General features: G+C 39.2%; 1 protein-coding gene across 3 annotated transcripts in view; it reads left to right on the plus strand.

Annotated features, from left to right (window-relative positions):
• ANKRD44 (ankyrin repeat domain 44) overlaps positions 1-23,363 on the plus strand; it is a 196,173-nt gene that overhangs the window by 23,032 nt on the left and 149,778 nt on the right. The window lies entirely within an intron of this gene.

Raw genomic sequence — 23,363 nt, forward strand, 5'->3', positions numbered from 1 at the left:
GTGAAATGGGATAATGAGTGGGAAAGTAAAGGCTATTCAAGTAAAGGCTTTCTGTAGTCATGTGAGCTCTCACAAACTAGCTGGTATTTAATATGTACCATTACCACATGAAACTGGATGCTTGGCTTCAATAGTCTAAATGAAGATATGAAAACAACTTGGTGTCCCTAATCTTTTTTTTGTTTTGTGTTTTGCATTAGTAAACCCGAAGGGCCCAGATCTGCAGCTCCATTGTGCACAGAACTGGCACTGACTGCATGGCATGGCTGCGGGTTTGGGCCCTGAAAGATTAAAAGGACCTTGTTCATGCTTTACAATTGTACCTATTTCTTATAATCACATGAGGAAGGTCCTCAAGGGTCTAACTACAGTGGGCCTAATTCTGGTCATGGTGAAGTCCGTGGTGCATTGATTTAGCCCTATTACAATAATGTAGGCCAGGTCTACAGTAGGAAGGGTTTGCCACTATAGTTATACTGGCAATCCCCATCCCCCCCCCCCCCCCCCCCGGAAATGTAGCTTATACCAGCAAAAAAAACCAGTAAAACTTATACCAGTTCCCCAAACAAAATAAACTACACTGGGACAGAGCTTTTTTGCTGGTATTGCTGCATCTACACTAGGGGTTTTTGCCAATATATAAATATTGTAAAGCATTGCTGCCTTCCCCCCATCAGACATATTTATTTGGCAAAAGTGTCTAATGTATGCCATCAGCTACCTCTTGGGTCCAAAGACCGTCCCAGACCTCATTAAAGTTAATGGGCATGCCAGGCAGTCTTTCAGGCTCAAGAGAAGGAACACTCAAGCTCCTTTATGTAGTAAAAATAGATGCAGACAATGGGGACTACTGGCCAAGAGACTGGGTTATATGGCAGGTCAGAGCTAAGGCATGTGGACTGCGTGGTTTCCCTGGTTAGAAACACAGGGCCTAAGATATCTTTTGGAGGCTGTGTGTATAGGAGGCAGACAGTCTGGAGAAGGAGTTGTCAGTCTGACCCTGAAAGGCAGCAGAGAGCCAGAAGTGGCAGACTTGAGTATTTCTGAGCAAGGAAGCTGCCTGCTTGTGGGTTTCTACTGTGTTTGGGGAAACAGGACTTTGCATATTATTTTTGAAACTAAACAAGATCACCTCAGAATGTATACGTGACTCATAGCACCGATTACTTTACTTAAAGAAACAGACCAGCAAAGTCCCAAACTTTGGCTAACCGCTAGAGCCAAAAATGGCAACACCAGGGAACATTAAGTGTGAGGCTTGTTCTTCATGCGAGAGCCATTCAGAAATGGCTACATCTAGACAATTTTCTTCTGCTGCTAAATTGGGAGGATGATAAAACATCCCCCCACCCCACCCCACCCCCAAAAAAACCAAAAACCATTCTCTCTTCCACCACCAGTCATTTATATTTCTGGGTCTCAAAAGAAGTATTTTTTCTCTACCTCTGCTGGCTATACAGTTTTCTAACTATCATTCTTTCAGGAGTTGTGCTGAGATAAGTTGATGCACAAAGAAAGATGTTTCTGGCATGAATATGTGCTATGTAAGTTGTAGGATTTTTTGTCAAAAATGGTATCTCATTACGGATTTAAAATGTCGGGGGGAGAAGGGGGAAGTGTGTCTTTAAATGGAAACTGTCAAAATAAAGGAAAAGTGCTCTAAGAATATCTCTTGTAAATGTGTAGGAAACTTTAAATGGGTCTGAATATACCCAGTAGAATAAGATAGATATGAATATAACACACTGTACCTTTCCTGTATCCAAATACATTCTTACTACTTAAATACCGCTTAGCAGTTGCTTTGTTAAATGTTTTGAAGTCCTTAACTTTCTTACATGGTATTATTATATTTTCACTATGCTATCGGATAAAGGAACAAATCTGAACTGAAATGGAGTGGCCTGTGCTAAATTGTCACAATCACTCACTTTCAGTAGATTTTTGGCAGGTTAAAAAAACGGGTCAGTTAGACCAATATCACAAAAATCTGTCTAGTGCAAAGACCAGCGAGCATAACCTGCAATGTTAGGAGCATAAACTTAGTCAGGTCTCTTAAACTGTCACATCAAATCCTGTGTGGAAGATGGTAACTGACTCAAGATTTTCTAGTGAATGTTGCTGTGCACATAGGATTAACATCAAGAGCTTTATTTTACATTTCTATTAAACTATATTAACTCCCCCTTCCCACCAATTTCTAACTGTATATTACCAGCCATTGCTGGAATCTGGACATAATAGCATTTCTTTTGTTAGAACATATTTTAAAGGATCAATCAGATCTTTTGAAATTAACCTTTGAGGGAAATAAAGCTTTGAGAAAGTTAGTTATCAAGGCAAATATGTATACACAGCAGATTCTTAAATACACTTAATTGTTTCTCATCGTTAAAGTACCTCACTGTAATTCCTTCAGAAGTCTTGAAGGCAGGATGAAATAAGTCAGGATCTTGAGAGCAAATGGTAAGATTAAACAAGGAGGTTAGCAAAAACAGCTATAGAGGACTTCCGCATACCCAGAATACCTGAGGCTAATGGCATTTCACATATGCAAATCCCATGTGAGAGAGACTTCTCTGGGGTCCATGCCAGTTCTTCCTTTTAAGTCCAAGCTCTCAAACCACATTGTAAACACTTCCTTCGCTATCATATTTGGCTGTGATCCATGGCTACACTAAATTACTGCTCCTGGAAACTTCAGAGCTCATTGAATGCAGCATGCCTTTCCACTCTACTGAATTGTGATTGCAGCAGTCACAAGGTCTGTGTCAGATACAGCTAAGCCACTTGGGGGCACTCCACCAGTGGTGCATTTTTGTGCTTTCATTGGGAGGGGGAGAATCTCTTATTCACACCTGCTGTATTTAAGTTTTCCTTAGAGGCTTGCACCTTGCAGATGGCATGAGTTGTCTTTAAATGGACACTGACATACAGGCTGCTCCCTCATGGGTGCACTGGGAGCCCTTCTGTTTCTCCTCATTGATCATGTGTAGGGGAAGTGGTCTCCTACAGCTTTCTAAAGGCCTGTAAGCATACTTACACAATCTTCCAGGAGGCCTTGTGCCTATTATTGCCCCGTCGCCTCCCCCCTCCCTCGATAAACTCCATAGAATGTGGTTCTGGTTCTAGAATCCTTAAATCCTTAAATTGTCTGTAAAAGTGTGACATGATTTTTTTCTGGTTATACATCTCTGCTGTTGAGGTCAGTAAAAAGGAAGACACTGGTGTTATTGTCTCTCATGTACTACAATAACGTAAAGATACTTTGCTCTTTCACAAGGACTTCTTTTGAAGAGCTCAAACCACTTCATGTTTTTCAAATTCTCCCCTCTGCATCATTCCTGGCAATTCTGCTTGCTTTCTTGTCAACAAGGCTTGCAGCTTTGGTGATGAACATGTCTCCTGTGATTCTCCTCACCCTAGGTCCAAACAGTCACTGAATCATGTTTGCTTTTCCCCTTTGGTATTTCCTTTCCTCACCTGATAGCCAAAGAATAGGCAACCTGCTTATTTCTTGCCTTCACTACTCCAGCCTCCACTCTGAACTTCCCACCTCACTTCTTTTTAACTCACCCAAAGTGCTACTGTGAAAACGATCTTCCTCGCTCACCACTCCAGGTCATTCCCCTCTTGGGATGCTTTCAGTAGCTTCCTTTTGCCTTCCCAATTGAGTTCATGCTTCTCATCCTCATCCTCCATGATTTTGTTTGGCAAACTCTCCTGGCAATGCTCCTACATAGCAGAGCTTACAGAATGTGGCGTCATCTGCAGAGTTTTACTCCAAGACCTGTCCCATTGATCAAGGGGATGGCTAAGCAATACATCCTTAAAAACTATCCAGTGGCTACAAATGAGGTGATCAGCAGCCGTATTTTGGGTGAGTCACTACTTCTGCTCCAGGACAGGAGTAAGTCGTGAATCCAAAGTATGGAACACCAGCAATCAGATGGGAGGCTTGGGAAAATGAAATAAGGTATTTATGGTTAACTGAAAAATACTTTTTATGAGTTTACACCAACGTAATCTGTAGGTGAAAGATGAACCTACTCTATTAGTTTAGGCCATGAGGTACAGAAAACCCATTCAGTCAAGAACTTTTCTTATGAAAGTCATTCCTTCATGTGTTGTCATAAAATATTGTGCCTCATATTTTATGTCCTTTCTGCTTTTGAATTGTCTGGTACTAAAATATGTGTGTAAAGTGCTCATATTCATGGTATTAGAGGGCACCTTTTTTTTTACAGCTACATTTGGGTTTTTAAAAACACTGACTTTTCATTAAAAATAACTTCTGCTGTGCTGCTCATAAACCTAAGGTTTAAAACGACAGTGAAACCACATCCTGATTCTACAAGCTCAGAAATCTTACTGAACTGTAAACCTACTCAGTGTATAAATGCAAAGTAAGCTAAGTAAAACCATTACAGTAACAAAAATAATTAAGACAAAATTAGGTTTGTGCAGCATTGGAATGACTGTTCAGCATAATTGGGGTTTTTTAAAATCATATCCTTATTAGACATCAATTTCCTATTGTGGGACGGCATGTATAAAACACATAAAAATGTCTTTGGAATGCTAGAGAATGGTGATAAGCTTGTGGTTTATGCTACCTCATAGTGGGGTCACTGTTATGTGAACAGTACATAAAAGGTCTGAATTGTATGAAACTGGCTTCTTGTAAAACAACTAAAAAAAACCCCTATCCTTATGAGCTATGAAATGGCTATCAGTCATTTTTATTAGACAAAGCACAGGCCATAAAAGGAGCAGACAAAATTTAAAGATGCCCCAGTATAGTCAAGGAAGTGAAGCACAATTTCCAATACCAAAATAAGAAAAGTGTAGCGTGACCCAGACTTAAGGTATCTTCCTCTTCCATTTTTTAAGTGTATGGGTAAAAAGGTTGCTATAAATACTTTACCAGGCTGAGTTTCTGTGGCATTTCATAAGTGATTCTTATTCAAGGCCCACTAGAGCATGAGTCTGACACTGCATTATTGTTACTTGCACTAACGTATCGATTTTCTCCATCCTTGAGCTACTTCACTGAATTGATTTACAGCCTTCCAGTGTCACATGCTTTAGTCTGATCTCATTTATTTTTGACGTAGCTCTTCCTCCACCTTTAAACCACAGTCAGAATAAGCTTAAAATTATTGGAAGGCAATAGATTGTTTTTCGCTAAAAGTTCTTAAAATTTGTAGATTATAAACTAAAAAACTGCTGGTACTGAACTCTCTCTCTCGGTCTCTGGGCATGTATATGTGAAACATAAGCTACATTCTGACAAATATCAAGTAAAGAAAACTCTCAGAAACTTAAACCACAAAAGAACATCAGTCCCTACGCACCAAACCTCCTTTCTAGGCAAAGCCTGAGTGAATTGATAGGCTTTGAAATGGGCCTTGAAAAGACAACAAATTCAGTTTTTTTGAAGAACTGGTGGAAGAGAATTCCAGGTTTGAGTTCTTGATCCCAAGAATATATTGCTTCCTCATCCTACATGTATATATGTAGGAAATAACAAAGAGCAACCCAGCTGATCTCAGTGGCCCAGATGAAACATTAGGTGGTGTTTAATATAGTCAGGATCCTCAACATATAAGGCTTTATGGATCAGACCCAACATCTTGAGTTGCACCCAGAAACAAATTAGAAAACTGTGCAATTACAGCAGCTGTACAGACATGTTCCATCTGAAAAACTGCTACCTAAGTGGGCCAGTGGGTTCTGCAATACTGAAAGTATACTGAATGATCTTCAATGGCAATCTCCATTAAAATAATTCCTGCCTGAATCTTCTATTAGCTTGCTATCAGCAACCAAATAACTACTACAATCGTAAAAGGGCGGGGAGCAGACGTTTATAACAGAAACCCTTTGCTTATACTTTGGTATTATTCAGTATGATTATAGGATCTGTATAGGTTCAAGCTAGCATAACAATTGTTATCTTTTACTGGTTCTGTGGTCAGTAGTATAAAATAAGTTTGGCTGGCTGGTGGGGCAAACAAAGAATATATGTTCCATAACTGTCAATCGTCCCTTACAAGTGTTCAGTTCTAAAAATTCAACTATAGGCAAGTGCCCTATGCTATCTTTCACACACATGCAGTTTTCTGGGGCTGGTCTAGTGCCTCTAAAATTAACGCTTTGCCCTGCCATATAAGAGCTCTCCTTTAGAGTCCAGGGGTGTGTGAGAAATCCTGGCTCTGTCAATGTCTATGGAGTTTTGCCCTTGATTTTAGTGAGGCCAGGATGTCATTACTAGACTGTTGCTTCCAGTTCTGGGCATGGTCTAGAGACATCTTTTCCTTCTTTGAAGTTGGTTGTAAGATGCATGGGGCAGTTTCATGTTGCTCAGTGATGTCTCCTGCAGTTGGTCAAGGAGTGGTATTAAGTAAATTCAAGAGATAATGCAGGCTAATGGTGTTAACAGTTGCCAAATTGTACATAAAATTCTGAAAGATTATTCCAAACTTCTTGCTTTTGTCTTCAATTTGGAGATTAAAATATATATATATATTTGTTAGAATTATTAAAATCACAGCTCCCTAATAGTACAGATTTAAAAATATCTGCTATTCACTTACTACTGATTTAATGCTTACTGCTGGCGAGCCCTAGAATTAAAGTAAGCTATTAAGGCTGCATGATTACAGCATAGAACTGCTTTATTCTTAACCTGTATCTTGTAATTTGTTAATCTCAGCAAAATATAGAAGGTAAAATACTTTGATTTTAACATTAGGTAGCCTTTGATGCAAGGTAATGCACATTGGAAAAAATAATCTGAACTGTTGATTCACACTGCTGGGTTCTAAATGACCCATAGCCACTCAGGAAGAAGACCTAGATATCTCTGTGGACCAAGCTGAATGAAAATTTCTGCCCAATATGTGGTGGAGGGACAAAAGAACTAACAGTGTTAAGATGTATAAAGAATGGGGTAGAAAATAATATTCTAATGCCATTGTATAAATTGATGGTATGCTCTCAGCTGGAATACAGTGTTCAGCTGTGGTGCTCCTATCCTAAAAAAGATACAGAAGAAATAAAAGGGGATCAGAGATGAACAATGGAAAAAAGTCTTAGACATATTGTAAACCTGCATATGAGGAGAGAGTGAAAAGACGGGGCTATTTATTTTGGACTTTTTATTGTAGAGATGAAACAAATAAGAGGGGTGTACAAAATAATGAATAGTATAGCGAATGTCAGTCAAATGCTCCTATTCACCTTTTCTCATAATACAAGGCATCCAGTGAACTGAGGAAAAAAAATCCTTTATACAGAACTGGTACCTTAACACATGGAACTCATTGCCACAAGATATTGCTCAGGCAAGAGCTTAGCAAGATATTGTTTTTAAAGGATTAGATACCTTGTCAAATGCAACCGTGGACACTATTAACTTTTTAAGTAAGGGATGTACATTCTCATGCTTCAGGCCGTAAACCAACCACCAATTGATGAGGGAATCTTTCTTCATAATCTCTATCAGCAGTTCATTCCATAATTGCCCACTGCAGGGTTTCTTGCACATTTCTTTGAAGCATCTGGTATTGGCAGCTGTCAGAGACAGAGTACTGGACCAGGTGCAGCACTGGGGTGATTCAGTATGGCAATTCCTGCATTTTTATATTAATTCAGTGAGAGCTATAAAGCAATAGCAATGTGTGATTTTTGGGTTCACTTTTACCAACATTTAGGTACATGTTCTAATTTCAGTGGGCAAGATTTATATGCAGAAATCCTCAGAGCATAAATCCCAGCGTGACAAAATGAGAAACAGGTTAAGCAGGGAAACCTCCAGAGAATGGGTAGAAATATTTTATTCTTGATGCTGATCGGATATTAGTGTTCTGAATGGTGCCTAATGAGTGGAGATTTGATGGTGTAGCTTATAGCTTTCTAGGAACTGAGCCCAAACCACCAAACTCATTAATAAAGACCTTTTCAAAGTGGACAGCCCTATTAATTAGTATTGTCTGGAGAGTGTCTTAAAAATATATTTTAAACCTATTTGCAAAACAGCTTAAAGCAGTATTCCTCCAGTAAACTGGCATATTCTGTGTCTCCACATTATGACTATCTCCCTCTTTTATACAGACCATTGCTGCATCAACTGAAAAATTCCCTTCAGGTTCAAAGTGTGAGGTAACTTTCCTTTCCCGAACCCAGGCACAAGATCACTTCCCTTTCCAGTGCTGGAGATCTAACCTAGTTACCCGCATCTCGATGCTAAACATCTGCCTCTTCCTAGACCATCAGCTTGACATACTCCCTTGCTAAAGGAAAAAAAAAAAAAACATGAGCGAGGTTTTTGACCTGTAATTTAGTCTGTCTTCCCTTTGGCAGCTGAGAGTCTATGACCTTGTTGTTTCCATGTGCTGTTGAAGAGAAGAAACGGAAAAAAAATCATGCTGGCGCATTGCATTTGATCTTTTTATAAAAAGTGCCTTTTGCATTAGACTGAAAACAAACAGATTAAACAGGAACCTGGAAACATTTCTTGCCCGGGGGTCTCCCGGAGGGATGGCCAACTGCGAAGGCTCTGGTGCTTTGGGTATCACAGGTATGGGATACTGACTTGGATAATTGTTGCACATATGAATCAGCACTAGTTTAATATTTATAACATTTTTGTCTTACACTTTCTTGGGACATCAGGACTAATGGTGTCTTTAAACTTTTTTTAGTTGGATATAGAATTCCTTACTTTCTGTCTTAGTCTTTCACGTTGTTGTGTGCTGTTAAACAGTTGCCCCATTTTACCCCAGAGGTGGCAGCATTTCAGCTGTTGGTAAAATGCATAATTTGTTTATCGATTTGTTGGTAAAGCATTTGGGGATCCTTTGGAATGAATGTTGTTAGCAAATGTAAAATGTTATTTATTAACCTGCTTGTTTCTTTATATCTTTTGTGAATAGTTTTATTCTGGTTCCCAATATTTTTGGACAATGTCCACAAGCAAGTACCAGTTATCCCTGTCAGAGAGCAATGTATATATGTGGCATCAGTTATGGCATTCTGCAGTTGGCATCTGCTCTGTACTGGCTTTGTGTTTGCTGTATGCCTGGTTAAGAGCTAGAATTTATATTGAGGCCTGTCTTTGTTTGAATACCAGTGTTAGTTCAGTTTGTTAATACTGTACTTATAACTAAGCTGAGATATCTGTTATCCTCCCCATCGTTTAGGCATGCAACTTCAAACTTCATGTTCAAATTCTCTGTGGATGAATTTGTTCATGTTTCGAAAAGTATATGTAAGATGTAAAACCTGGATGCAAGGGGCAAGTATTTATTTTATCAGCCATATTATTTCAGGTACTAAAGAGTTAAGTTTAACTTTTATTCATGAAAGATACATATTTCTGGATATGTCATCATTTGTGACAATATTATTGATTGGGGGTTATACACTCTATGCCTATTATACAAAGAAAAACAATTCCCATTTCAGCTTCAAAAATAGTAAGAATGTAGTAGTTTCTGTGATCAAATTGAGTGATGGGTCTGTGGCTACATTTGTAGTTATGGAGGTAAAAATAAAATCCCAACTGTTCAAATGTAAATGAACCTCTGCTGCCCTAGCTTTTGCAGACTTTGCTATACATAGCAGTTTGGTGGGGAAGATTAAAAGAAAATCTTTAATAGCAGTTTGCTATGTTGTGACAGAACTATATTTTATATGCATTGATTTCCCATCACTACTAACACCTAGGGATCAATGTTCAGTGAAAGCAGAGGGATATTAATGTTCTTGTGATATAAACATTACCTAATTTTCTATTATGAATTATTTTTTGCCAGCATGGTAATGCATTATGCTGGCTTTTTTTGTTTCCTTCCATTCAGTTTTGAAATGATCTTGCTTATGTCCTAGCGTGTCAACTTGACATTCTGACCAACTTCCCTGGATATACAAATAAACCTGCTTGAACAAGTGATGTTGAGTCTCTATGTCTAGATAGATGTATTCTGTAATTCATTCTGTCAACCTAGAGAAAGCTGAATAAAACTAAATTGTTTTTCAAAGTGATGGGTTAAAGTGAAACTAAAAAATTACTGTTGGCATGAGTACCTCCTGTATTAGAGCTGGTTTAGATGGTAGTGAAACTAATTTTCTACCACTTGGGAGTTAAAAATGTATAATACAAATCGTACATATCTTTCCTATAGTTTGCAGACACACAAGAAAAATGAACTTTGTATCCGGTTTCCTTTTTTAGACCCTACATTTACTATCACTTGGAAACATGTGCCTGAAGCTTAAAACCATATCACATAATCTGTATCTAAAAAACACAATGAAGATTTTTTTCCATGTTGCTGAGGTATAGGATTTACTATGGTGGTGATTACGAGGCTGGCTGGTGAAAGAGCTAGTTTATAGGGATTATTTTTCCTATTTTTCTTTGCTATTCTGAGGAAAATTGTGTATCAACTGGATTTTGAAGGCTGGCTAACTTGTGAGGTTTTATAAGAGGGATAGTGATTTCTTGATCCTTGTTATGAAGAATTTTTGCAAGATGAGGGGCTGAGCCATCATGAAAGTCCATATCCATGTTCCGGGCGAGATGAGGAAACTTGGAGCTTTTCCTGTGTTGCTCTTGGTTAGTCGGTCCTATGGCTAAACTGGAGACCTTCTGACAGCAAGGAAGTTAGTGCTGGTTACTGGAATTATTTGGGTCTGAACTTGAGGTTTCTCCTTCTGGAGAATTTTTTGCACGCTTTCACTGATGAGGTTTCAAGTACTCTCCATCCACTTTGTGCTTCTTAACTTAGTTCCGTAGCCTGTGTTCCTCCAGACCAGGGACAATCAGAAGCTCCATTGGGAGCATGTTGGCTCCCTAATTGACTGGAGGGGTCACTAGTGAGCATCACAAAGGGCTTTTCTTCCCTCACCTATCCTCTGAACCAGGCTGAGCGTGTTCTCTCACTTGTATGTCAATACATAGAGCCCTGCACATAAAAATATGTAGATCCACATCTGACCCGCATCTGCTAGAATAAACTTTTACCCAACCTGCAACCCGCCCTCCCTCCTTTAGATTTAACTGCATCTGCATCCGCACATCTGCTGTTTTGGAGCCAGCAGCCCTCTATCAGCTCTTGAGCCTCTGCCACCCCAAACAGCTGATGAGCCTTCCCTGCCTAACAACTGATCAGCTGTTGAGCCCTGCCAGCCTCCTAACAGCTGATCAGCTGTTTGCTGCACCCCTGGTTAGCAGCTGCTCCAGCCCTGTCACAGAGGTCCTGACCATCCGACCCACAATCCGCAAGAAATGATCCATGGATATAAAGCGGATATCCGCGGATTTGCAGGGCTCTATCAATACATAGCATCAGTATGGAGCTATTGGGCTTCTCCTGTGACCCTGCTTTTGTGAAGAGATTGCCCATTAGATCCATATTCTAATAAATATGGAATGGGTTTATTACAAGGTGATCCCTGCTTCAGTCATAACATTTCTCTGGAGCACTTTACTGGTCATAATTTGGAGAATAAGTTTTGGGCCAAGATTTTTTAAAGTAACCAGTGATTTATTGGAAGGGAGGGAAAATGTGAGGCTCCTCAAAGAACCTGATTGTCAGAGACTGGGTGCTTTAAAAATCTTAATCAGGTGTGTTAAATTAGATACCCCAAAGTCACTGGGGTATCTAAAGATCAATGTGCTTGTGCTAAAATACTTGAGGGTACTAGTGATTTGGATAACTAGATTGGGGTAAAAATTTGCCAGTTTCTTGTGTGCATGAACTGATGTAATTCCCATATGGGAATGTTGGTTTATTTTAAAAAAATGAAGAGTGGGGAACAGCAACAAAAATAAAAAGCTTGGTTCTCTGAGGTCTTAGATATGATCTTCCTTTGAAATTCATAACTGCATGTGTCTGCTTCTCTTTCAATGTCTGCAACTGATATGAGATTATTGTATTGTAAATATGACCATGAGATTCAAGGCCCAATCCTGAAAGACTCTTGCATGAAAAATTCCTACACTCAAGCAGTTGGGTCAGTATGTGTGGGAGAAAATCTACTGGATAAATAAACACATCCATAGTAGAGATGGGCCAGACTTGCAAAGTCTAGATCCAGAGGTGGTTTCTGTGGACCCCAAAGTACTTGTTGTTTGGGTCTTGTGGTGTTCTGGGCACATCTCTACAGCTTAGCACTTGTGGAACTATAGCTCTCTGCAGTAAACTCTGTTTCTTTTCGTTTCTTTTTTTGTCTTGAAGCTCATGGGCCTGCCTGAAATGCAGATTTAATAAAAGCCCAGATAAATTGTCTTTAAAAGAAAATAATTGATCATCGCTTCAAAATCTGTTTATTTGTTCATCTGTGATGTGATATGCAGGGTTTGAGAGTGTTTGGCATATGATGTTGATAGCGGTGTTGAAGAAGTCCAAGGCAATTAGCTGGCTTAACAAGAGCAGCAGAGAAGAATCATGTCAACTCTTTCCCTTACTATAGAAACAGAAATTGAGTGTCTGAATTAAGAAATCACAAAAGGTATATTTAGCCTTCTTACTCCAGCTGTACTTCTACAGTCAGCTCACATAGGTTTCTGAGACTGACAAATATAATGATTCAGCACTTTTGCATGTAGAGAACATAAGTGAGATTTATGTAAGTTTGTGTACATTTACAACTTTTGGAAAAGCATAGAAAAATTGATTAATAAATAATGAGTGTAATATTAACACAAGATTAAAATATCAGACATAAGTAAATAACTGATGCCTCATGCTAAGTAACATTATATTTAGAGGTAAGAATGAAGAGTAAGCGTTTGGAGTGATGTGTGCGTGCGCATACAAATATAAATAAAAAGGTGGATTCTAGGTTAGAGTTAGTTTTATCCAAGCAGATCAAAGTTTGTATTTTAGAAATGTAACATGTTTTATGTAATGCAATGGATGGGCTGCTTAGTAACCTTATGAAGCTATCTTCAAAATGTAGATGCACTTAAAACCTTGTGTCAAAATACTGTCAGTATAATGCCAGGACTTGAACAATAATGCAGAGAAGGAAAAACAGAAGTGCTATGAAATCTTCTAAACAAAACAAGACTGTGAGCAGGTGAATTTCCCACCCTTCTTCAGATGGAGTCTACGTGCTGTGTATAAGGTTAAACTTGCCTCCTTTCTGGGGATAGATTTTATTTGTAACTCGAATAATAGGATATATTAGCCTAACCGTTGCCTAAGTATTCTTCCTAAGCCTTGTTGTTTCTATGGTTTCCAATATAACTTCAGTGTTTCCGCCCTAAATCTTCCTGACTAGAGGATCATGCCCACTTCCCTTAATCTTGGTGGAGTTAACAAATGGCATTTGCTGCAATAAATCAACAGAATTTACATCAGCATAGGGTGACCAGATAGCAAGTGTGAAAAATTGGGATGGGGGTGGGGTGTATGAAGAAGCCCCGAATATCGGGACTATCCCTATAAAATTGGGACGTCTGGTCACCCTACATCAGCAGGAGGGCTCTATGTTCCTATACAGTGTTGTAACAGAGCGGCATGACGTACAAAGATACATTGCTACTTATAGTTAGTTGGATAATCCCTCAGTCAGTCAGACAACTCAATTATGTGGCAGTACTTGCTGGCCATGACGTAAAACAACATTAACCTATTTTTCACAATCACAGAATTACACAAAAATTATGAAAAATCTTTCACAGTATATTGTATAATCAAAACAGTTCTTGCAGAATACAGGGATAGAAATGAGCTGCTGTCTTGTCTTAGGAATGTCTTCTATGCTTTCTCAAAAGGCAGCGTGCCAGGTTCTCTTTGCAATGGCAAATTATGTGTGTAACAGTCAGCACCTTTTTCCCCACTGAAGAAAAGGCAGTATAGTAATATTGTGCTATTGCACTAAGTGCCCTCTCAGCAGTTTTATTGTGAGTCCTTCCCATATTTCATACCTAGCATCTGACAAACATATTTTGACCTGCTGTTGCACTGCTTTGTCTTGTAGTGGTTCATTAATAATGAAAGGGATGAATAATAGATTGAGCCAAGAGCCTTACCTGTGACTCTAAGGTCAGTGCATGGGATCTGATATGTAATGGGTAGAAGTCAGCTACAATCTGAACTCTCTTTTTATTCTCATGGTTGAATTGGAATGTGTTTTGTCTTCTGCAGTCTTTTTTACCCTTTATTTTAAGTAAGAACCATTCTGAAATGAAGCAGTATAACATAGACCTTGCAGCTCACCCATGTTCAGGAGGAGAAGTATTAGGAATTTCTGAGCATCAAGTATAAACCTTTTTTCGTGAGCCTCCTCACTTTCTTTCAGCGTCCTCATGTTTCTAAGCATTGTGGGATCATATATGTCTTCTCAGTGTGAGTTTTACTGGCTAAGTTAATGGTTGCTGGAAAGAGAGTAATCTCAGATTTCTGGCTATAAATGGATTCCTATTTTATTATTAGTTACAAAGAGTGGAAACCATGTCTATATCTAAGGCTTATTTGTTAAGCCTTAAGATGGACAGTACTTTTTCCAACAAAAATATGTGCAGCTATTTTCTATTGGAATAAATTGCCCTTGAATTTATTTTTAATTAAAACCCATTTTAAAGACTGTTTGGGGGCATATTCAAATTACTCTCTCTCTCAGTTCTAAAGAATAAAACTTCTCCCCTTCACGTTTCCCAGAATATTCAGAAAAAAATTAAAATGAGGCTTTAAAAGTAGATGATGAATTTTCAGTAAACAAGGACAGCTAGCCTTTGGTATCCTGATCCCTGAATGGAGGTTTTTAACATGAGTTATTAGGGAATCTGAATCTATATTTTTTGCTTACCTAGAACTTCTATTGAATTCATTGCAAAGAATGCAGGATGATTGGATGTACGTGCTCAGGTGAAATAAATTGGAAGCATTAAACATCTTATTTGGTGGGTACATTTTTCTTTCTCCATCCCTTAATAATGATTTCATTCCCCTCCCTCGAGGAAATTTTAGGATAATCACAAGCAGGAAATAGTATCAAATAAATTTAGCTGTATCCATCCTTAGAGTTCCAATTATATTTTGGGAACTTGTTTGAACAAAATAGACTGTGCTTCTACACAAGCAGAGAGCGCCAATTATGCAGATAAATAAAAACAGAGATTGTAATAACGTGGGAGCAAAATCACAGGTTTCAAAAGAAAGACTGGAAAAGATCCAATCCTGAGTTCAGAGTTATTGTGGTTGGCTAGATAATTTCAGGCCTGGTAGATCATTCTGCTGGTTGCTATGTTCTAACATAGTTCATGCAATGAAAACTTCTTTTTCAGTGTTGCAGATAAATTTGCTAAAATGCAGCTCGCTCTTTCTTTTGCATAGGAATAATGAAAGTATTTGGTATGGCTATAAAATTTGGCGATTTACCATTTTTTATTGAGTGACCTCTGCCACAGAGAGGAAGATATCATAGTTGGGGTCCTCTTGTCCACCATTATTTGGGTTCTAGAACTTTTATATTTACATTGAAGTCTGACTCTGAGCATTTCTGAGAAGAATCAAGATAAAATTTAGAAACTGCCTGTAACTTTTCAAAAGGCAAACTTTTCCTGGGTTGTAACTATTGTTTTTTTATTTACGTCAGCTTTCAAAAATCACAAGCCGTTTTTACCTGCAGACAGTAATCCTAATCCTGCAGCATGTTCTGCGTAGGCCGATCTCCATTCCCATGTGGAGCTCCAGTTTTTCAGTGGATCTCTGTGGCAGTGTAGGAACACACACATGTTGCAGAATTGTGACTGTTGGTTTTATTATTCTTACGGTCATTAGCGACAGGTTCTGTCTTATCCTTTGGATTTTTGTCTGTACACACAACATTTCTAATATGTAAACCTGGCTCCACTGAGCATGGGATGTGATGGTCGCCTGTTTCTTTTTCTGATATGAGAGATTTGGGCTGTTGGCTACTCTGCAATACAGACAGAGGTGTTGGGCTGGCCAGCCAGCCCCTTTCTTTTGTGGGAGCCACAGAGAAACTGAGTAACCTATTAGTTGCCCCCTTGGATGTCAGTGATGTCCGAGGCTACCTGTTTTCCTGCTTGGGGTTCAATAGGACAAATCTAATTCTGATTGTCAGTTTTTAGTCAGTTGTGTGTAGGCATGCACATGCGCCTCTTAAATTCTAACCACTCTTGCATATCTAAATCTAGCCATCAAATTAAATACTTTTATTGGAAGCTAATCTTAGTAATGAGGTTCCCTATGACCCAGATGCACCAGACTCTTCTGCTGCCCCATTCAATAAGCTTCTCCAGTTTTTGAAAAGGACACTACAGAAATCTTTCATAACTTTTTAAGTGGGGTTGTACTCTGTATAATGGTATTGCAGGGTTCCATGTCAGTGAGTCCTTTATTGCACATGCTTAGTTTACATGGGAATAAAGATGAAGGGTTTTTTGTTGTTGTTTTTGTTTAACCTGCCAGCCCTGTAAACTTGTGCTGGGTCCAGAGAGTCAACCTGGGTTCTTTTTTTCTCATGGGTCATTACCAGTTGTAAAGGTCCTGCCAGCCAAATTTTGATGCAGTCAGTGGCACCTGTGCAAACCTATTGCCTTCAGTGTGTTTGTACAGGTGTATTTAATGGGAACTTGGTAGCCAATTCTGTTGATGCACAAGAAGGGATACAGTCCAGCGTGGCTGCACCTGGTCAAGTGTTGACCGTAGATGGAAATCTTGCTGAGCCAGACTAGAGCACAGTGTTTTTATGTTGAATCCTGAGAGGGGTTTCCTGGAATTGCTTCCCTGAGCTAAGGCAGTGCAGTGCAGCTGAGCCTACTTAGATTCAGTGATTGAAGAAGGGATTGAGTTATTTTCATAGGAGGGAAAGGCAGAGGTTTGCTGACCAAAAGTTAAGGTAGGACACTCTGGAAATATAAAAGCTGCCCTGGTTATGTTTGATTTTTATATTGGTTGTCTTGTTTGCAGATGGCTAAGCTGTCTGAATGTGACTAGAGACTTGGCTCGTTTGTGTTCTTAGGAGTGTACAAGAAGCCTGTAAGTAAACCGTAAACTCCAGAGAGAGAGAGAGTTTAGTTTTGCTTAATCTGGGGCTTCCTGTGAACTTTCTTTGCCTCTGTGGCAGGGCGCAGGTCTGAGCAACTGCAAAGAAGTTTCTAGGGGTGCTTGGGAGAAATGGAGAAAGATGGTAGCAATTTTGTGTAGCTAGAAGAAAATTTTTGAACAAAACTGAAATGGTGGATCAAGCAAAGTAAACAAGCACTCGGGTCTTGTCTACACTAGCACTTATGCCGGCAAAACTTTTGTCACTCGGGGGTGGGGAAAAAAGCCAGCATGAGCTCTGGTGTGGACAGTGCTGTGTCAGTGGGATAGCTACCGCTAGTTGTTTTAGGTGGTTTTATTATGTTGGTGGAAGAGCTCTCTCCCATTGCTATAACGCGGGATACACAAGCGCTTATGCCCACAAAACTTATGTCGCTCAGGGGGATGTTTTTTCACTCCCTTGAGCAACAAAAGTCTTGCCAGCATAAGTGCTAGTGTAGACAAGGCCTAGGCAGCAGAGCCTCTGCAGGCTGTAAACAAGCTCAGCTGTAATTCTGTTCTGCTGTAATTACAGAGGGAAATGTCTCAATGGAGGAAGTTATTTGTAACCTAAGTACCGCATGTCAGTACTGTTTGGTCTGTACTAATCCTGGCTATTTCTAGTCCCACTATAACTGGAAGCTCAGGAAGTCTCGGGTCAAGTGCCCTATAAACTAGGCATCTGGCCAAACCGAAGGTTTTAGATTTTGTTTTATATTTCTTTTCAAAGTGGTCCACATGGAAATTATTATTAAAGATGTCAGAGACAAAATGTACCACTTCAGTTTTTCCTACAACCTTACTGAGCCATTCCAACTGCTTACCTTTTTATATAGGTATAAACAAGACTGATCTTACAACTTGGCAATCATTAACCCTAAAAGCGAACGTCAAAGCTCAGCGTGTTTGTGGTTTTTAATAGCTTAGTTCTTCTGCTCTTTGGATTATATCTTCTGTAACTCTACTGAACTAAGGCTGGGACCGTTATCAACAGCCTTGGATTTAAAGAGTAAAAGCCAAATTCATCCAGTTTACGTTGAGTTATTTCAATTCCTTAACACTCGCGCTTATTAATACATGTAAAACCTGATATAGGATTTCCAGAGAAGGCAGCCTGGGAAGGCTGCGTTTCAGCACTATCCTCCCTTGGTGGGAATCCTGTGGTGCCCCATTTGTAGTCTGGAGATGCATCCCTTTTACCCTCATGAGAAAAATCCTGCAGGAGGGCTCTGGTGGGTAACTCAGCTGACACCCAAAACATTTTGCTGGTAGAGCGAGCTCTAATTTGCACCTCTGCATCAGCACTAGTGATTAACCTGGCCCTAAATATCTATGCTGGGAATTCTGGCAAGGTGTTTTCAACATTTAAGGAAGACAAACAAGGGCAGCTTTGAAGGGTGAGTGCTCTCACACTGCCTTGTAGAATAGGTTTGTTATCTGGTAGGTCTCTTATCTCTTGGCTAGCAGAGGCTGTGAGTTCATACTCCCCTCTTGAGGGAGAGGGTGGGAGTGCTTTGTCTCTCAAAAGCAACCTCTCCTAGCTGATAAATGAGGGATAATGATGGGCGCTCATGTCAGGTCTGCTCAGTTCTTCTGGCCTGGAAGGATCATGGCTGTTATGCAGAGACCCAAAGGTGTGGGGAAATTCTAATGTGTCATTTCCCTTCTGATATGCCACATGAGATTAAAGTGTTACCAGCTTACCGCCATTGTAATTGTTCTATCCAGCCATGGCCATAACTAGAGAGGGACCATACTTAAATCCTAACATGTGGACATTATGGTGAGGGATGAGGAAATTTATTATTTTGGGTACTTACTGTAAAATAGCTTAGTGTTTATATGTAGCAAAAGCATGTGTATTTGACTGTTTGCTATGAATGCACAAGTATATGAGAAGTTCTTTCTAATTCCACGTGATCAGTAGCAGAAGCATATGGTGCACTACTGAAATGTATCTTAATTATTTACTCCTCAAACTGATCTACTGGGGACATCAAAAGCAGCTTTCTTATTTTATGAGTTGTTGTATGCATTTCTTAACAGTGGCATATGTGTAATAAATAAATAAATAAATAAATAAAAATAAACATAGGGATTCTTCTCATAATTCACCTGTCCTGATCTCATTTCTGTTTGATTATCTTGTTTAGCTGATGTTGCAGTCCATCTCTCCAAAAAAAAAAATATATATATATATAGCACAAAGTTCCAGAATAAGGGACTTGACAAAAATCACAAATGTGAAAGAACAGAGAAATTGCTCTTATTGAATCACACCCACAGTCTATCTAGTCTGGTACCCTGTCTCCAGCAGTAGTCAGCACCAAATATTTCAGAGGAAAGTATAAGAAATATTACAGTAAGGCTATGTGGGATAATTTCCCTCACTGCAGGGAGGTCTTGTCCTGATCCCTGATGATGATTTGTTTAAGGCCTGAGGCATAAGATTTTATATTCCTTCCAAAATATTTATCTAACCTTGATTTTAAGTAAAAGAAGAGACAGTCTGAAATTATGTGGGAGCGTGTGTTTTGCATAGTTTTTAAAATAATTATATAAAGGTTTGGATTTTGTCAAATAATTCACTGTTTCTAAAACCACCAATAAATGTTGGTTGAGGTAGTCACATTTGGAAGGTGCTTTGTTATGAAAGGAAATGAAAAGTATTCTCCTCTTGTGGACCAAATTCACTCAGTTACACTTGTATAAATTCTGAGTAAGTCAGGCTCCAATCCTGCAACTGGCTCTGCATGGGCACAGTCGTCTACCTGTGTGGAGTTCAGTCCAGAATGCAGACCTGAGTTCATCGGACCTGATTACAATCTCCCTTGTACTCCTTTCACCCACCAGCATAACTGAGAGTTACTGATAAGACTTTCAGAGCAAAAGGGTGGAATGGACCTTTTCTGAGGCTGTCATTGATTCTCTTGTGATAGTTGTTTCCATTTAGAGGCTCAATCTTGCTCATATTGAAGTCAGTGGGTACTTTGCCATTTACTGTAATAGGAGCAAGGTTATACCATGCACATTACTGGCTAATATTAAGGCTGGGTGTTAAAAATGTACACTTACATCCTTATTTCTTTAATGATTGGAGTGTTTTATTATTTGAATATGACTGAGGATAAGCCCAGACTCCAGCCATTAGCCTCAGATAATTTCACATGGCTCATAAGACAGAAAGGACTAAGCAGTTGTCCCAGCCCAAGAAAATTCTCACTGATTTATATTTTGTGGTTCAAGCTTGTTAGCAATAATTGCTTGGTACTGTTATGTTTGAGGGCAGTTTGCTTCATTACCATGTGGGTTGACTACTGTTTTAATTTCTGAAGAAAGTTATATGATAAGCTTAGATACTACCCTGTCACATCAGTGCTAAAGTTCTTTGGCTCCAGACTGATCTAGGTTTTTATACTGCATCCATTGGTGTAGTATCCAAAGGCCTATGTTGTTTAGCTGACAAAACCATTTGGCCCTCTGTTTTTTTTTTGTTTTTGTTTTTAATAACATGGATGTTGTGGAAAAAGCAACAGAATTCATGAATTTCAGAGTAAAGATTGAAAATCCCTCAGCTCATAAATGTTTACTTCCTTTTTTGAACTCTGGGAAGTTAAGGCCTTTTCCTTGAGTCTTCTGGCTGTTTTCTCTCTCTGTCATAAGCTTAAAATACACGAGTGATTTATTAACTATTATTGTGCATGGATATAAGTAGTACTCATGTTTGGAACAAATATATGCAACACAGTTCATGAATAACAACTGCTGTCATATTTTATTCAACAAAACACCAGCATTGAAGCATGCACATTAACTGCAGCTTTTGCACTGTTCCTCTTTGCAACCCTATCCTGTTTTTTCACCTTCCCTCCCGTCCAGGTTTGCTCCTTCTTTTCCTCTTACAGAAATAGTATCCAAATGGAAAGAACTGTGTATCTAACTGTGCATGCAGCACATTGAGGGCATTGGCTGGAATCAGTCATAATGCAAGTAAATAACGTGCAGTCTCCCCTATACAATTCTGCTAATGCAGGACACAAATGAAATGCTGCATTGCTGGTCCTTAGCATCTCTTGAAGTGGGTTGGACAAGTCTGTGTGTTTATATCTATGTATAGACTATTTAGAAAGGTCACCACTTCTAGGTGTTTAAAGATGCCGATGAAGCACATCAGTACAATAATTAAAAACGCTCATATGAATATGGAACCTGTCAGGATCAGTCATGCTTATTGAGCCTTTCAGCCACCGATCATGGAGATGGTGAGGAGAGACTGCACTGTAATGGGACCCCTGTGGGAGAATTCTGGCTGACTCAGGGCCCCCCGAGGGCTCAAGGGTAGCACACATTACAATGGCAACTGCACCATTCTTTGAAAGGTGTCCCTCCCCTTGTGCAAGGCCAGCTCTGCTCTGGGCGGGCCTCGGGCCCCCACTCTGTCCAACCTCATTAGGGCAGTTAGTGCCTAGAGCATGGCCTCTACTCCCCATGACAGTTGGGCTTAGCCTCTGCATAAGCACAATGAGTAGGGGCAAAAAGCTGATTGTGCCCTGTCCCCATCATGTGGAAAGCCAGCTGCAGTCTAAGCAAAGACCAATGGAAAAAAGCTATGATCAAAACTGTGTTCCCTACCTATAATGTGACAACAAGCGTTATTGGCGTGGATTAGAGACATCCTTCATTTTATAAATAATTCCATCTCTGGCATAGTAGGCAAGTGTTTATAGTTTAGCAGCATAGTGCCAGCGCCCCAGGGGGAGATCAAACTGAGCATGTTTGAAGATCTTGAGCAGCGCAGACATGGAAGGCAGCACGATCATAACAATCAGGCAACTTCTCTTGGCTGGAGAAGGGAGGTGTAGGGCTAGGGTTATCTTGTTGGTTAATGTGATTAACTCCTGGCGCTGTGCTGGAAGGAGCCATTGCGATTCAAGGGCCATTGATTAAAATAAGCAAGAAACTAACAAAACAGTCCTGTAGGCTGCAGTTGTGCATGTCCTGCTGACCTCCTGGCTTTCAGAGCAGGTGGGTGAAATTTCTGGTTTTTGTTAGTTTTGTTCTTGTCCATTTCTAAACATTGGTTGAGTAAAGTGAAAACGTAAGAGCCATCATTAGACCATAAACTCTTTTGAGACAGCAACTGTCATTTATCATATGTTTGTACAGCACCTAGCACAATGGTTGTCGTCTTAGTTGCCACCACATTACAAATGTTAGATGCTAATTTTCTTGGAATTGCTATAGTATTTTTGTACATGCTAGACAGAGGCAGTGTACCATTCTGGAAAATGTACGTACCTTCCTCAGCCTCTTGTATTCATAATGAGAATGGAAAAAACAGAAACCAACCCAGTAGGACATTTTTAACCCATGATTCAAAGTAATTATCACGTTAGATCAAACTCCATTACTTGCAATGGAAAGTTGCTGTCTTTTATTGCAAGAACATTTTTGGAGAAATGGGGAATTATTTTTGGCTCCATCATACAATGCACAACAATCTAGGAACTCAGCATGGTGACATTGTTACCCTTTAGGTGTCTCAGTTTCACTAGTAAACACTCACTCATCTACATACTGTATATCAGATGTCATTTAGACATCTGCAGAATGTAGGACAACATTCATAAGAGAAGCTGATCATAAAATATCACATTGAATAGAAACATTCTATGGAACACTTTTAATCAACATATTTATGCCTTGAGTGAAGTTTCATTATGAAAGAAATTGGATGATTACATTTTTTTAAAGACTTGACCAAGTTACAACACAAGCAATGGTATATTTTTAAGTGAATTACATAGGATGTAAAGCCCTCTGAAAGTGGACTTTTTAATGTACATGCACGTTTTGTCTGCAGATATTTTTTCCTTTGAAAAGTTGCTAAAAAGCTATTCTGTATCTTTATTATAAATTATAAATGTTTTCCTTTTGCTTTGAATGACAGATGTGATGAATACAATACTCCAGTTAACACAGGAATCTAAGTACTTAACAAAATTTTCAGACCTATAATGATATTTTTAGTTTAGATTTTCTCTTAAAAATGTGAAACACGGAAATCTTTTATGTGAAAAACAGTTCATGGAAAACAACTTCATAGCTTTGAGATTTGCTGTAAAAATTAGTCTCCAGCCAACTTTATGGCAAACCAGAGTCTTTTAGTCCAACTCCTTTCACTGCTCTACTTTGGTAGTGAACAATATAGCTACTGATACTATTTATGATGCAGGTTTGGCCAGTTGCTAGGACTTGCTGTTTATCAATGTACCTAATGTTTTAGTTGGGGGA

This window comes from Emydura macquarii, unplaced genomic scaffold, assembly GCF_026122565.2.
Source record: "Emydura macquarii macquarii isolate MOO-44397 ecotype Brisbane River unplaced genomic scaffold, CSIRO-AGI_Emac_v2 contig_1253, whole genome shotgun sequence".
Classification (NCBI taxonomy): Eukaryota; Metazoa; Chordata; order Testudines; family Chelidae; genus Emydura; species Emydura macquarii.